At 40.7% G+C, this 13,740-nt stretch overlaps 1 protein-coding gene across 1 annotated transcript in view; it reads left to right on the forward strand.

Moving 5' to 3' along the window:
• UNC5A (unc-5 netrin receptor A) overlaps positions 1-13,740 on the forward strand; it is a 909,459-nt gene that overhangs the window by 575,553 nt on the left and 320,166 nt on the right. The gene's annotated exons all lie outside the window — the stretch shown is intronic.

The following is a 13,740-nucleotide window of genomic DNA, read 5'->3' on the forward strand; positions in this document are numbered from 1 at the left end:
TAGTTTATTGTAAGTCACCTTCAAGAGATATAAAAAAAAAGTTCCTCGGTTTTAAAAACTGCTCATTCTTCACAATGGTTAAACAAACAGACATTGAATACTCTAGTGCATTATGGGTCCCATGCACAAGATACTGCATTCACTTTGTTAATGGCAGCGCCCACTTCTACACGTGTGACAAGATTCATATTATTCTATAGAGCTCTGTGTTGGTTTTGTCTGTACCAAATCCTTTTTTATTTTTGAAAACTTACATTTGTGAGTCTTCTTAGGGTCCTCTATTTCCAGCTTATCATTATCCATGATTCTCTTTCTAATGTAATCTATTTAAAAAAAACATGTTTTTTTTAAATCGCTCCCCTAATCCTGATCAAAAGATGCCAGAAATCTTAGGTGTTCAGGTGCACATGTTGACTGCGACAGCCAGCGACTAAGATAGCTACCCATTTCCATTGTCAGTGCTTTAAGGGGCCCCAGAAGCTATATTTTACCATGTGCTACATCATGGGTACTCACAAACATTGTCCCAGGGGCCACCAAGTATGGTCTGTGGTGTGCCCGAGGGCCGGCATTGATGCCAACAGGGTGGGAGGGAGTGTTTGCGGGGAACAAGATAAGGTGGACATAGGGGAAACCAGAAAACCTGGGGTCAATCCTGGCTTCCCCACTTGACCAAATTGTGTGATCCTAGGCAATTGTTTTATTTCATATAGCCTCCTGTTTCTTCATTATTACATATAAAAGCACCATAAAATTCTCGAATTCTGGATGCGCGCTCTACAAAACCTTCTCATGTGTTTGATTTAATAAACTTTAATGTTATTCATGTATAATAACAACCAAGGTAACAACCAAGGCCACCCAGGGGGGTCCACATGACCCTGGTGATGTACTGACTTACCTCTTAGTTCAATATTGGCATTGTTGTCAGGGTGGGAGGAGGCATGAAGGTTTCTACGTTCATTTTTAAAAACTATCACTTTTAAAAAATGCTTTCTAATGCACTGATTTAATCTGATATACTAAGGTGAAACACCTCTGCATGTTAATAAAATACACTTTTATGAAATTTGGAAAGGCTTTTATCATATTTTGTACACATTTAATGCTAGATATATTAAAAGTAAATGTGTTGCTATAGTTAGTAGTGCAGGACAACTTATTTGCATCTTTTCTTTTACTTCATTTAGGTGTAAATAAACGCTAAACCGTTTATTTAACATCTTTCTGAATGTTATTGCTCTCTAGAGCATTTACAGCAGGCCAGTGCTGTTGTTCAGCAAGCATGTGAAGGTCAGGAGGGCTGCATGTGAAGGTCAAGAGGGCTGCATGGGAAGGCCAGGAGGCCGCATGTGAAGGTCAGGAGGCTGCATGTGAAGGTCAGGAGGGCTGCATGTGAAGGTCAGGAGGCTGCATATGAAGGTCAGGAGGCCGCAAGTGAAGGTCAGGAAGGCTGCATGTGAAGGTCAGGAGGCTGCATGTGAAGGTCAGGAGGGCTGCATGTGAAGGTCAGGAGGCCGCATGTGATGGTCAGGAGGCCTCGTGTGTAGGTCAGGAGGCCTTGTTTAAAGGTCAGGAGGGCTACAAGCAGCCCCGGGCCATACTTTGAGTTTAACTGTGCTACATTTTGCTTAAACAATTGCAAAACTGATAGAAACATTATTAACAGTTGATCTGCCAAAGACCAAAGTGAGTCCTTGAGAAAGGTTACTGACCAGAGTCTCTTAGTAACTTCCTGAAGCCTGCCCATAGGTTAACATTGTCTAATTCATTTTGGCAATCAGTAGGTTTATTCTTGTTAAAAATAATACTTCTGTCTGACCACAATCGATTCAGAAAAGTATGTGTTATATAGTGTAACTGCTACCACCAATCACAGCGTCTCCAAACAGTTTGGCGTTGACTGCTTGATTTCCGATGCAAATAACAGACAGAAAACTGTAGAGTTTTGGACAACCACCACTGATCTAGTATTCTCATTGTGGGGTATTCATGTGAGAAAGAGCTTTAGTGACTATGAGGTGCGCCGACCTGCTAGAACAGGAGAAAAAGCCAGAGCGAATGGGTGGTCTTTGTAATCTGCCAGATATTAAACTATCCTGTGATGAAGATCTATTTAGTTTGCTCATCGATTGACCCAAAAAATCATGTGTGACATATTTCTTTGGATCCACTTGTTCATATATTTGCATGAATTAATCATTGTAGACTACAAATGTGGATGTATAGCAGCTGGCCACTGCCCATGACAGGAGGCAGAAACCATCTTTATTGGGTGCAGGTTATTCACTTCCTCCTTCCTGGTGGAGTTGGTCCTAAGGGCTTCCTGAAGTGGGAGAGCCATGGTGCTGGCCAGGTCACTGTCCCTGTGCTTTTCATGATCCTTCATGTGAGGCAGAAGAACGCCTGTCTACTGTTCATGCCTGTCTGCTGCTACTTGGTCAACAGCCTAGAGAAACTTAATGGTGGGCAAAACTGACATTTTTCGGGAAATACATGTTATGTGCATGAAAATTGTGGGAAGTTTTCCAGAACGACAGAAATGTACTTACCTGATATCATGATTGCAACCTTGACGCAAGGACATAAAAAAGTTACACATGAAACTGGCAGGACACTGGCTTGAGGTAAAAATGACTCCCATGAAATTCTATATGCTGGCAGCAGTCTCTTGTGGACAATCATTACATGACATTATATGATCCTAAATGGGAAAAAAAATCAATATAGGTGTTATTCAAAATGCCCAATTGTCACAGGATTTCCCTTGCATAATAATAATTTCCGTAGGCCATAGGCCAATAAGTGAGGTCAAGGCCAGGTGTGTAGTGCTTACTGTCTCTCTCTTTCCTTTAAATGGCCCATTGATGTCTCCTGTGCAGTCCGCACACATGGCAGACATGGCCGAAGAAGGAGGCATCTAATAACATTGCACTTGAGCGGCCATATTGAAAAGGAATCTCGGGCGATGACTCACAGGGCAGATGTGCCGTGAATCCCATTTGTTCAGTAGGTGCAGTGGCACCAGGGCTATAAGAAGCCATGGCTACATTTAAAACCCAGAGGGTGCGCTTATGGAGCGCATTCTGCTTGCTGCCTTCAGGGTCTGTTTCAAACTTGTTTCGCCGCTTGTGGAAATCCAGATATGGCCAAATTTATAGTGCACATGAGAGACAGAGGGCTGGTGGTTTATTTCCAATGCCATTCACGTCAGCCAATATGTGTTTTTCTTGAGCATTATCTTGAGTGTTATACTGAGCTTGCGCGGTCTTAGATTTATCAAAATAAACCGGTTCTGGTTGGTTGCTCCATAACAGTCAGGGTCACACAGTATCGCATGCAATATATATATCACATAATAAAATATCGCTTCGTACACTACCACTTCACGCTCTCCTGCACCTGAGAATAGCAACCATAGAGTTCCTTCTTGATGCTGTGGCGGGCGATGCAGTGGATGCAATATTTTGTAAGCTGATCCTGTCGACCTTGATGCAGTAAAATATATCAGTCAGTGGCATGTGGTGGAAAGAACTGAATTATTCATAAACAATCAAATGACAGTGAAGTGATACTTCTCATCTCTTTACGCCTACATCAACATGACTTTCAGCGGTCTAGTAAGCAGCTCAGTCACTTGAAGAGGAACGAATTCATTGATTGGTTGAGAGCGGCGTACGTACGTCCGCCAGTGTAGCACGAGGCTCTGGGCTGAGAGCTATTTTGCGTCACGAAATCAAGCTAACATGCGAGATTTGAATGCACGACATGTTTGATTTGTGCACAGACAACAGCTGAGGCTGAGAGCTAAAAAGGTTTGCTTACATTGAGTTTCCTGGAGCTGCAGCTGTGTTTAGGTTTTATGCTCTGAAAGTCACTTTGTATACAGAACCCTAATTTATTTGTGTATATAGTAAAAGTACATTTTCCGTCGTCGCTTACTTCCTAAGACTGTGGTGCATTTAGAGAGTAAGTGTAACACACAAAGACATGGAGGTTTCCGGATGTGATGTCAGAAACCATGAACGGCCATTTGTACCCATGCAAAGACATCACTTCAAAAGCCTTCATTGCATGGAGTGATATATATGGCGCTTTCATGTCACCATAAGCTTTTTAAATGGATTTAATGAGACCATGGTGGCGCTACACCCTCCTTGAGCAGCGCGCTTCGCACAACTCTGGCCTCGAACCGATTCGCGACATCTGGACTCTCAAGGGACCGTGGATTCCCTCCTCGGTCGTCACCTACTCAGTCGGTCTTTAGACAGACTTCTTTTCGTCTCTCCTTATTGTCTCTTCCCTTATCCTCCCTTTCTCACCTCCCCTGCCCCCTCCAATACTTTTCTCTCTCCTTTCTCTCCTCTCCTAATTGTATTGCCTATTTTTTTTTAGGTATTGTGTAATTGTTGAACTTTCTCTGTTACATTGTTGATTCTCATGTAAAGCGCTCTGATACCTTCGGGTCTAGCCAGCGCTATATAAAACTCTTTAAATAAATAAAGGATATTCCTGTCGCTTATTCTGGGCCGGTCATCAGGCACCAGACCATAACAGAGCCTCAGACCTGGACACTTCCGGTGGTAATACTGCTGCCTGGAGCACAGCACCTCAGATCAGTGCATTTCGGGTAATGACATAGATGAACTGTGCAGAGTGCATCAAATCAAGATTTGACGCTGCCAGGTGTTCCCAGCTCAAAGTCGTACATTGTCGTTGATGACAGAGCTACCTGGTGTACAGCGCCTGCAATTAGTACTTTGCCAGTAGTGACAGAGCTGACTGGTGTACAGCGCCTGCAACTAGTATATTTCTGGTGATGATACACCTGCCTGATGTACAGCCCCTGCAACTAGTATATTTCTGGTGATGATACACCTGCCTGATGTACAGCGCCTGCGACCAATACATTTCTGGTGATGATACACTTGCCTGGTGTACAGCGCCTGCAATCATTATATTTCCGGTGATGACAGAGCTGCCTGTTGTTCAGTGCCCAGGATCAATACATGTCCGGTGATGACATAGCTGCCTGGTGTACAGAGCCTAGGGTGACCAACTGGCATGGGTGCAAATTCAGGCCGGTAAGTGTAAATATTCAGGACAAAGAGTCAAAATTCAGGACAAAAATTCAGAACAGAAGGTCCAAATTTAGGACAAAACTTTGGGACAAAAGGTACGTTTTACAGACACATCAAAGGAAGTTGCTCGATAATATAAAAATAAGTAACTAGACAACCACTTAAGTACAAATCAAAAGAAGTTTATATTAGGTTGAGACAATCGTGCACTTCTCGGTTTTTCGGTATGCGCACAGCTTTGAGCAACTGTGCAGATCCCTTTGTGGTATTTCATATGATAATAACCTATTTATATGGTTACTGCACTGGGTTGCCCAGTCTTACATTTTGTTTACAACTCATGGTCCTGGCAAGCATGTTTGGTGGGAGAAGTGTTCAGGAAGAACTGCTCATATAGACTTTTTACTAGCATCTCATATCTGAGTGCCATTGTGAGATGTAAAGCGGCACGCATAGGTGAACAAAAGGGAGGATTGCTTGGATGAACCCACTATAGGGAACACATTATGGGTGTTTCAGCAAGTGGAACTTAAAATATGGATTCTTACTTTGCTTATGGGGGCTTCGCAGAGTGTTGCACTTGCTGACGGAAGTCACAAAGGTGCTTTTCCCTGAAGCTTCCTTAAAGAAAGCACTGTCGATACACTATTACATAGTTTATTTTGAACGCCTTGCTGATTGCCACACAGATAATATACATCTCAAGCACAGCTCATGGCACTATGAGGCTGTCCCTAAAACCTTACACCTAAAAAAAACATGCAAACATTTACAATTCCTAGTGTAACAATCAAGTAGCAGTTGGGTTTCACTCAAAATGTCAAATGCATGATTTACAGATCCCACAAGTAAGCACACAGCAAATACAGAATAGTTAACCATAGGCAAGGGAGTAGCCAGAAAATGTAAATACCTCCCACTTTGAACTAAAGCTCTTAAGGCACCAAGAAAGCAAAGTAAGTCATCACAAGCCTCCCCAGAAGAACTCTCTTGTCCAAGGATCTAGCCATTTATCCCTCCTTCAAACCCCAGATATCCACCATTTCAAATTTACATTCTGTCATCTATCAATTCTTTCATCCATGATTCAGTCTTTCACCATTCATTCTGTTCTTCTATCTGTGTGCCCATCCTTATCCAAACCTTTTCAAGCAATTGCAAACCTATTCATCATCTATCTTTCCATCCATCACCCACTCACTCGTCCATCCAACTATTTACCCTTTCTCACAAGCCATCCTTCCACTCACCCATCTACTCTTCCACCCATCCATTCGTTCATTCATCCATCCAACCATTTACCCTTTCAGCCATCCTTTCACTTACCCATCCATTCACCCAGTCACTCATCCATCCACCCATTCAACTTTTCACTCATCCATCCATCCTTTCTTCCAGCTCTCCACCCTCCCTTTCACTTATGTATGCCTTCATTCATTCATCCATCTTTAAATTCTTCCTTTCACTCATCCATGCACCCATTCGCCCATCTATTCTGCCAATCATTCATCCATCCATCGATCCATCCATCCATCCTCCCTTTCTCTCTCCATTCCCCTTTCACATAGCCACTTATCCTTCTATCAACCCATCACCCATCCACCTACTCATCCATTTACTCATTCACTCTTTAATCCATCCATTGACCCTATCACTCATCCATCCTTTCATTCACCCATCCATCTTTTCTTTCATCCATCCACCCTTTCAGTCATCTATCCATCCATCTACCATCCCTTTTACTCACTCGTCCATCATTACATCCACCCTTTCACTTACCCATCCATCCATTCATTCATTCACCCTTTCACTTATCAATCCATCCTTCATTTCTCTCATCCATCCACCCATTCACTCACCCATCATCCACCCTTTCACTCATCCATCCATCCTTTACTGATCCATCCACACTTCCACCCATACATCCTTCTATTTACCCTCATCCATCCTTTCACTCACGCATCCATCCATCCTTTCCCTCATTATCTATCCATTTACCCTTTCACTCATCTGTTCATCCTTTCACTAATCCATCCAGCCATTTACTCATTCATTCACTTATTCACTCACCCACCTTTTCACATTAATTATGAGCTGAGCCTTTGTCTCCTGAGTTGCATACAGAAGAGGCCCATAAAGGACTTCACCCTTGCTGTAATTCCTAAAGCAAGGGGTGGGATGGGATGGGGGAGGGTTTACTATGCCCCTGCTCATAGGCAATCTGAAAACGTGGAAGTCATGAGTTATGCATGATGCACAGTGCTAGGACGTGAGGTGACTGTGACATGGTGTTGTTTCCAGGGCTTTAAGTGGGGTGAAAAAACTGGGATTCTCTCCAAGGTGCGTGTCTGATGTAATTAAGGGAGTGGCATAAAACAATTAAGCTAAAAATATGTGCTGAGCATAATATGCTGCCCCGCTGGTATTTTGCTCTTTCTACCACTGCATCCAGTAACATTAGACCTACAACAAGCACTATCTATTGGCTTTGTCAATGGATGTTAGTTGCATAAAATAAATTAAAAAGCAGCAACTATGGCTTCATTGTATATAATATTGAAAATGCTTCAGCTCTGAAATGATGAGACTGTGTAAGAACTATAACCTCTTCTTTTTAACGTCTTTGCCCAGCTTCTTTTCATGAACTGGCACATAGCAGCATGGGCGTTTTTGTACATTTGTTTTGTACATTTCTTCCATCTAACCCTAACAGAATGCCCTGCCCTAGACCCTGGAGTATGAGGCCACCACATGCAGTAACAGCTCAAACTGGCCCTTTGTCATTCCGTATGTGGCAATCAGCCAGCCTAGAGTGACAATGGGCGGGGTGGGGCTGCTCTTGTGCTCCAGGAGGAGTGCGAGGTGGCCCCATCAGGGAGTTGAGGTATCTCGCAGGGGAACAGCTCTCCTCCCGGCAAGGCCCAAAATTATGGACAATAGGCGTCCGTAAAAGGGATCCTCATGGACAACGGACGTGAGGTCCAAATTACAGACAGTCCATGAAATTTAAGGATGGTTGGTCACCCTAACAGCGCCAGCGATCAGTACATTTCCGGTTTTTACCGGTCTGCCTGGTGTACAGCGCCTGCAGTCAGCGTATTTCTGGTGATGACGGAGCTGCCTGGTGTGCAGCGCCTGCGATCAGTACACTACATTGCCGCTGATGTTGCAGCTGTCCCGTGCACACCGCCTCAGATCAGGTTACTAAAGCGTCTCTGGACCGATTGAAGATTCCGCACGTGTCGCCTGTGCTCGGAGGCGGAAGGAGCCCCCAGAGAGAGGAGGTGACAGAACCTCGCATTAGGAAATTCACTCAAGTGTGCACTGGGGAGCGCTAAGCATGGGATGCAGCACTTCCCTATCACAGCCAATAACCGCAGCCCCAGCTGGCAGCAGACAGATGGACCCAGCCATCTCTGCGAGCCAGGCAAACATCCTACCTGCATGCCTGACACTGGGCCCGGCAGTGCTAGGGGCGGGCCAGGGGTAGAGCACGTGCTGCAGACACCCAAATAAGAACTAGAACTGCTATTGCCTTCTGCTTAGGATGTTAACAGTTGTTATTGCATTCTCAATATGGCGATGCCCCTGTTAGGCAACTGCCCACCATATTTTGTCCCAAGCAAGAGCGAGTGTGCATAACGTTGAGGAGGCAATTAACAGCTGTTGATGCCTGACAACATACGGGCAATAATCTTCATAGCACCCGTCCCACTGATCCGGCCCATCAGAGGCAAATCAATACACAATACACATATCTCTTTTTCTGTTTCATGTTCTTGCCACTGAAGCTAGGTTGCAGGGAAACAGAAGGGGCCAAAATGAGCATTCTAAACATTAAGGTTGTCTGTGCAACCTCAGCATTTAATACCATGTGCTAATAATGCATGCATGTGTGCATTTTAGACGCTGTAAGGCACACAATTCACCATTGGGTTTCTTGGCATGGGAGAGGTTAAATTAATTGTTGATCAGGACAAATTCAGGTTTCACTGCTTCCTTAATTTAAGCAACTTTGGATCCATCTTCAGATCTATGGGAAGAATATTCTGAAGCCTAAAATTCTTATCAACAGTAATAACTTCACAAAAAATGGTGTGAATTGCTTCACTTTTCTCAACACAAAAAAAGGTTTCAGAGTTTTACACATCCCCTTTGACAGTCAGCGAATGCTCAATATATATAAACTCAAATGCAGTTCCAGGTGTAGGCATTGCAGTTGACCAACCAGTGATTGGGTGACAGCTGCTTTTGTCTTGGTGTACGTTATTGGTAGGAGCTTCCTCAGCATGGAAAATTGAAGGTTGACTTCACTAACTACAGAAGTACATTGAAGATTACTGAAGATTATGGCTAAAATTGCACGCTGTAGAAGCCATGCTCTTGGGTTGGACTGGGTGCAATTTGAGCTGTGCCATATGAACTTGGATAGTTCTGGTAACTTTGCATTACTCTTTGGCCTCAAGATTGCCGAAAAGTACTATATTACACCTGTTCACATGATTATGAGTAATTTCAAACAAAAATCCTATTGCTGGAGCACAGCAAGAACAAACTTTGTGAGTATAAGAGGCCCCTGGCTGCTGTTATTTGTGTTCTGCTGCATTTAGCACTATTTACCTAGAGCAAAATACATCCTCAGGTCCATTTTGAATGCTAGGGTACATATTGTGCTAGGAAAATAGCTCTAAGTGCTGAGTTGCGCTCTTCGCATATTTACACGTAATCTTGTGTAATTTTTCTGTAATTTCACGCTACAGCATTTTATGCAAATTACGTCCGCCCCTGCTCATGGGTCATTCAAAAGAACCTGTGTCATAGTCTGTAGTTTCTAGTAGCACAATCTCTGTTATCCTGTAGACAATGTGGTCTAGGCTTTCTATGATATTTGTCTGGTTCTTGGTTTGGTAGTGTAATTAAAGGGATCAAAGGTTACTTAAAACGTGGCAGCTTGGGTTCCCACGATGGAAGGTCCTTTCCAAAGGTTAACTGCTCATCTTTTGGTTGCTTTTATCTGTATCTGGCTGTTGAACTGTATTAAGGAGGTGAACTATTTGGACAGAAGGTATTACCATGTGTAAAATTTTCAAAATAATGAAATAATAGTATCAAAAAATATACTGCATTATCCCGCATAATTTGCTTTTCCTTGCCGCATAATTGAGTTAACCATGGCGCATAAATTGGTGCTCCCAGAGGATAACTGACACAATATCGAAAACAACAACATCATAATGCAAACATATTGTGTCAAGAATATAGATTACACAAAAATATTGTTTCCCTATAGTTATAATTATAAGGACAAAAATATCAAACACAAAATACTGTTGCATACTAATATCACAAAAACACACAAATATATATATATATATATATATATATATATATATATATATATATATATATATATATATATATATATATATATATATATATATATATATAAATAGTAAATCTTAAATATTTTAATCTGAAACATTAATATAATGTAAATTAAATACCTTTAAATAATGTTTAATACTGTATATAAATATAGAAATATGTTTATATATATGTGTGTGTGTGTGTGTATATATATATATATATTTAATGTAACACTGTTATACAAAAATATTAATAGTGTACGTTATATTACATTTTTGGATTAGAACAATTACTACTATAAAGACATGTACATATATATAAAATGTATATATTTAATACATTCTTATTCCCGAAAACTGGATTGGTGTGGCTTGTGCTTCTTCATCTTGAGGAGTTCCCTGTTTCATATACATCCAAACATAACGTAAAAATGGGTCAGAAACATTGGTGACCAAATTGTGCACAGTCTCTTTAAAGAATCTCCTAATAAAACATAGCTACAGAGATAAGGATTCTGGCCATGCAAACAGTGCAAGGTGTGTAAGATTGCCACCTCAGCTAAGGAAATTGTAATCAAAAAGGGCAAGACATGGATGATACATCAACATCTCACATGTAAGAGCGCATATGTGATATATATGATAGAATGTCCATGTCTCAAAAGATATATAGGAAGTTCATCTTCGAAGTGAAGAAACTCATTCTAGAACATGTCCGTGCCACAATTCACAAAGACCGAATGAATGCAGTGGCTAAACACATGGAGAAATGTCATGATGGCAACTGGGAGACTTTGAAATACTGTGCATTGGAACAAATACCATCATCGGAAAGGCAGGAGATCGGCTGAAAATCCTCCAACAAAAAGAGTCCAAACACATCCTTACTTTCAGAACTCTAGATCCAAGAGGACTGAATCAAAATGAAGAAATGTATGTTCATTTGTAAATAAATCGGCAAAATTATGATTTAAAAACCTAACGATTGACTCACCAGAGAGCAGAGCAATCTTAAAGAGATAATTGATATATCAACTCACTAGGGAGTAAAGAAATTAATATCTAAATGTTGGACATTAAATCATATGATATAATCAACATGCATTACCCAGTGTAAGAAATGCTATCAATGCACACTGGAGTGCTGGAAATCTCAATAATAATCACTGTGATAATGCTCGCGTTTAGAAATGTTTTTTTAATGAAGCACTTGAAGCAGAGCACTAAATGAATATTCATGTAAAATGTTGTAAAACTTCATTAACCACAATGCCCCTGAATATAATACAGGAAGTTACTGTGTGCTAAACATAAAAGAAGTCAACTTGTCAGGGCTCTCCATCCCGTGACCAAACCTTGTGAGAAGGTGAAATGCGTTGGGAGTTTGGCAAGCGTCTGAAAAACAAAGTCGCTGTACCTCTTTGCAAACCACACGAGTGAGTGCGTCCTTATTTTCCAATCTCTGAGATTGGACCCTTGTTGAAATATATCGGTTGGATCCTGCCGTAAGGAAACACACCGCGCTGATCAGGAGCGCCCACTCCGAAATGGATCAAACCTTGACTTGATATATATATATATATATATATTTGTGTGTGTGAGTGTGTGTATATATATATATATATATATATATATATATCGCAACAAACTCCTTCAAAGCAGCGCCTTCTCGCTGCCAGCATGATGAACAGAGCACGGACCACAGGATTCTTAAAATACTGCTTTGTTTATTGCCTTCTTCTCACAAACAAACAGCGGCAGCCATTACACGTTTCGTCCCTTCCAGGAGACTTGATCACATATACATATATTTATATATATAAAATAAATAAAACATGAAAAATTAGCTCATCAACTGCAAAAAATTAAATAAATTACTACATTAAATATAAAACATTATAAAATCCCCCAAAAGACATTTACTGAAAATATTATAAAAAAAAAAAAATATATATATATATATATATATATATATATATATATATATATATATATATATATATATATATATATATATATATATATATATATATATATATATATATATATATATATATATATATATATATATTCATAATTAAATAATATGAAATGATACAAGAACATAGACATATTTAAACAATATTAAGAAAATATTGAAGTCTGGGAATAATAGATATACTATTTCCACTCCAGTTTATGCAACAGTAGTGAAAGCATAGGCTTTCAGAGGGGTTACATTTACTATTCCCACTACAAACAGGTCAACAGTAGGAAAAGTATTGGACTTAGGAGGGGTAACATTTACTATTCCCACTGCAGTCTATGCCACAGGAGGGAAAGCATTGGACTTCGGAGGTGTTACATTTACTATTCCTTCTCCGGTCTGTTCAACAGTAGAGAAAATGTTGGACTTCGGAGGGGTAATATATATTATTCCCACTTCAGTCTGTGCAACAGTAGGGAAATCATTGTACTGCGAAGGGATTAAATGTACTATTTCCAGTCCAGTCTGTGCAACAATAGGGAAGGCGTTGGGCTTCAGAGGGGTTACATTTACTATTCCCAATCTAGTCTATGAAACAGTAGAGAAAGTACTTCATTAATATAGCGCAAACATAAAACTTGTCATGTGAACATTATTAATTAACCCTCAAAACATGTATATATACATATATATATGGCGGCCCCATCGTTGTTTGTACTTGCAAGAAAATAAAATACTGAAGGTATTTCTACCATTGTGGTCCGTGCTATTCATTCCATCCTGCGAAACAGAATTGTGAATTAGAAGAGAACTACTCGATACATATATATATGTTTCACCAAATGATCCCTCTGATTCAGCGCGCTTACGATTGGTGTGAGTAGTGCAGAAAAGGAATCGAGATCTGCATTACGTATTTTCACTAAAGAAAGGATTACTCGCACTCCATAAGATTGATTTACCAGGCCTATTTAATTCAGTGTGTAACAGCAAACACCATCAAGTCCTCTCACAAACCAACGCGTTTCGACCAACTTGGTCTTGATCATGGTTAGCGGTGATCCACCTTTTGTGTCTATTTATACAAAATTACCCAATCGACCGAATATATATATGTATGTATGTGTATATATATATATATATATATATATATATATATATATATATATATATATGCTTACTTTCCACGGCTCTTTCACGGCGGAACCTCCCACAGTCTGGTGGCGCGTTTACGGCTGGCAGAGCCCCGCCAGTCAATTACTTTCCATAAATATCCAAGTTAGACGCGCACTCGGAGGTAAAGTGTACACAGTGTCGCTTTATTTGC

Source organism: Lissotriton vulgaris, chromosome 7 (assembly GCF_964263255.1).
Source record: "Lissotriton vulgaris chromosome 7, aLisVul1.2, whole genome shotgun sequence".
In the NCBI taxonomy this organism is placed as follows: Eukaryota; Metazoa; Chordata; class Amphibia; order Caudata; family Salamandridae; genus Lissotriton; species Lissotriton vulgaris.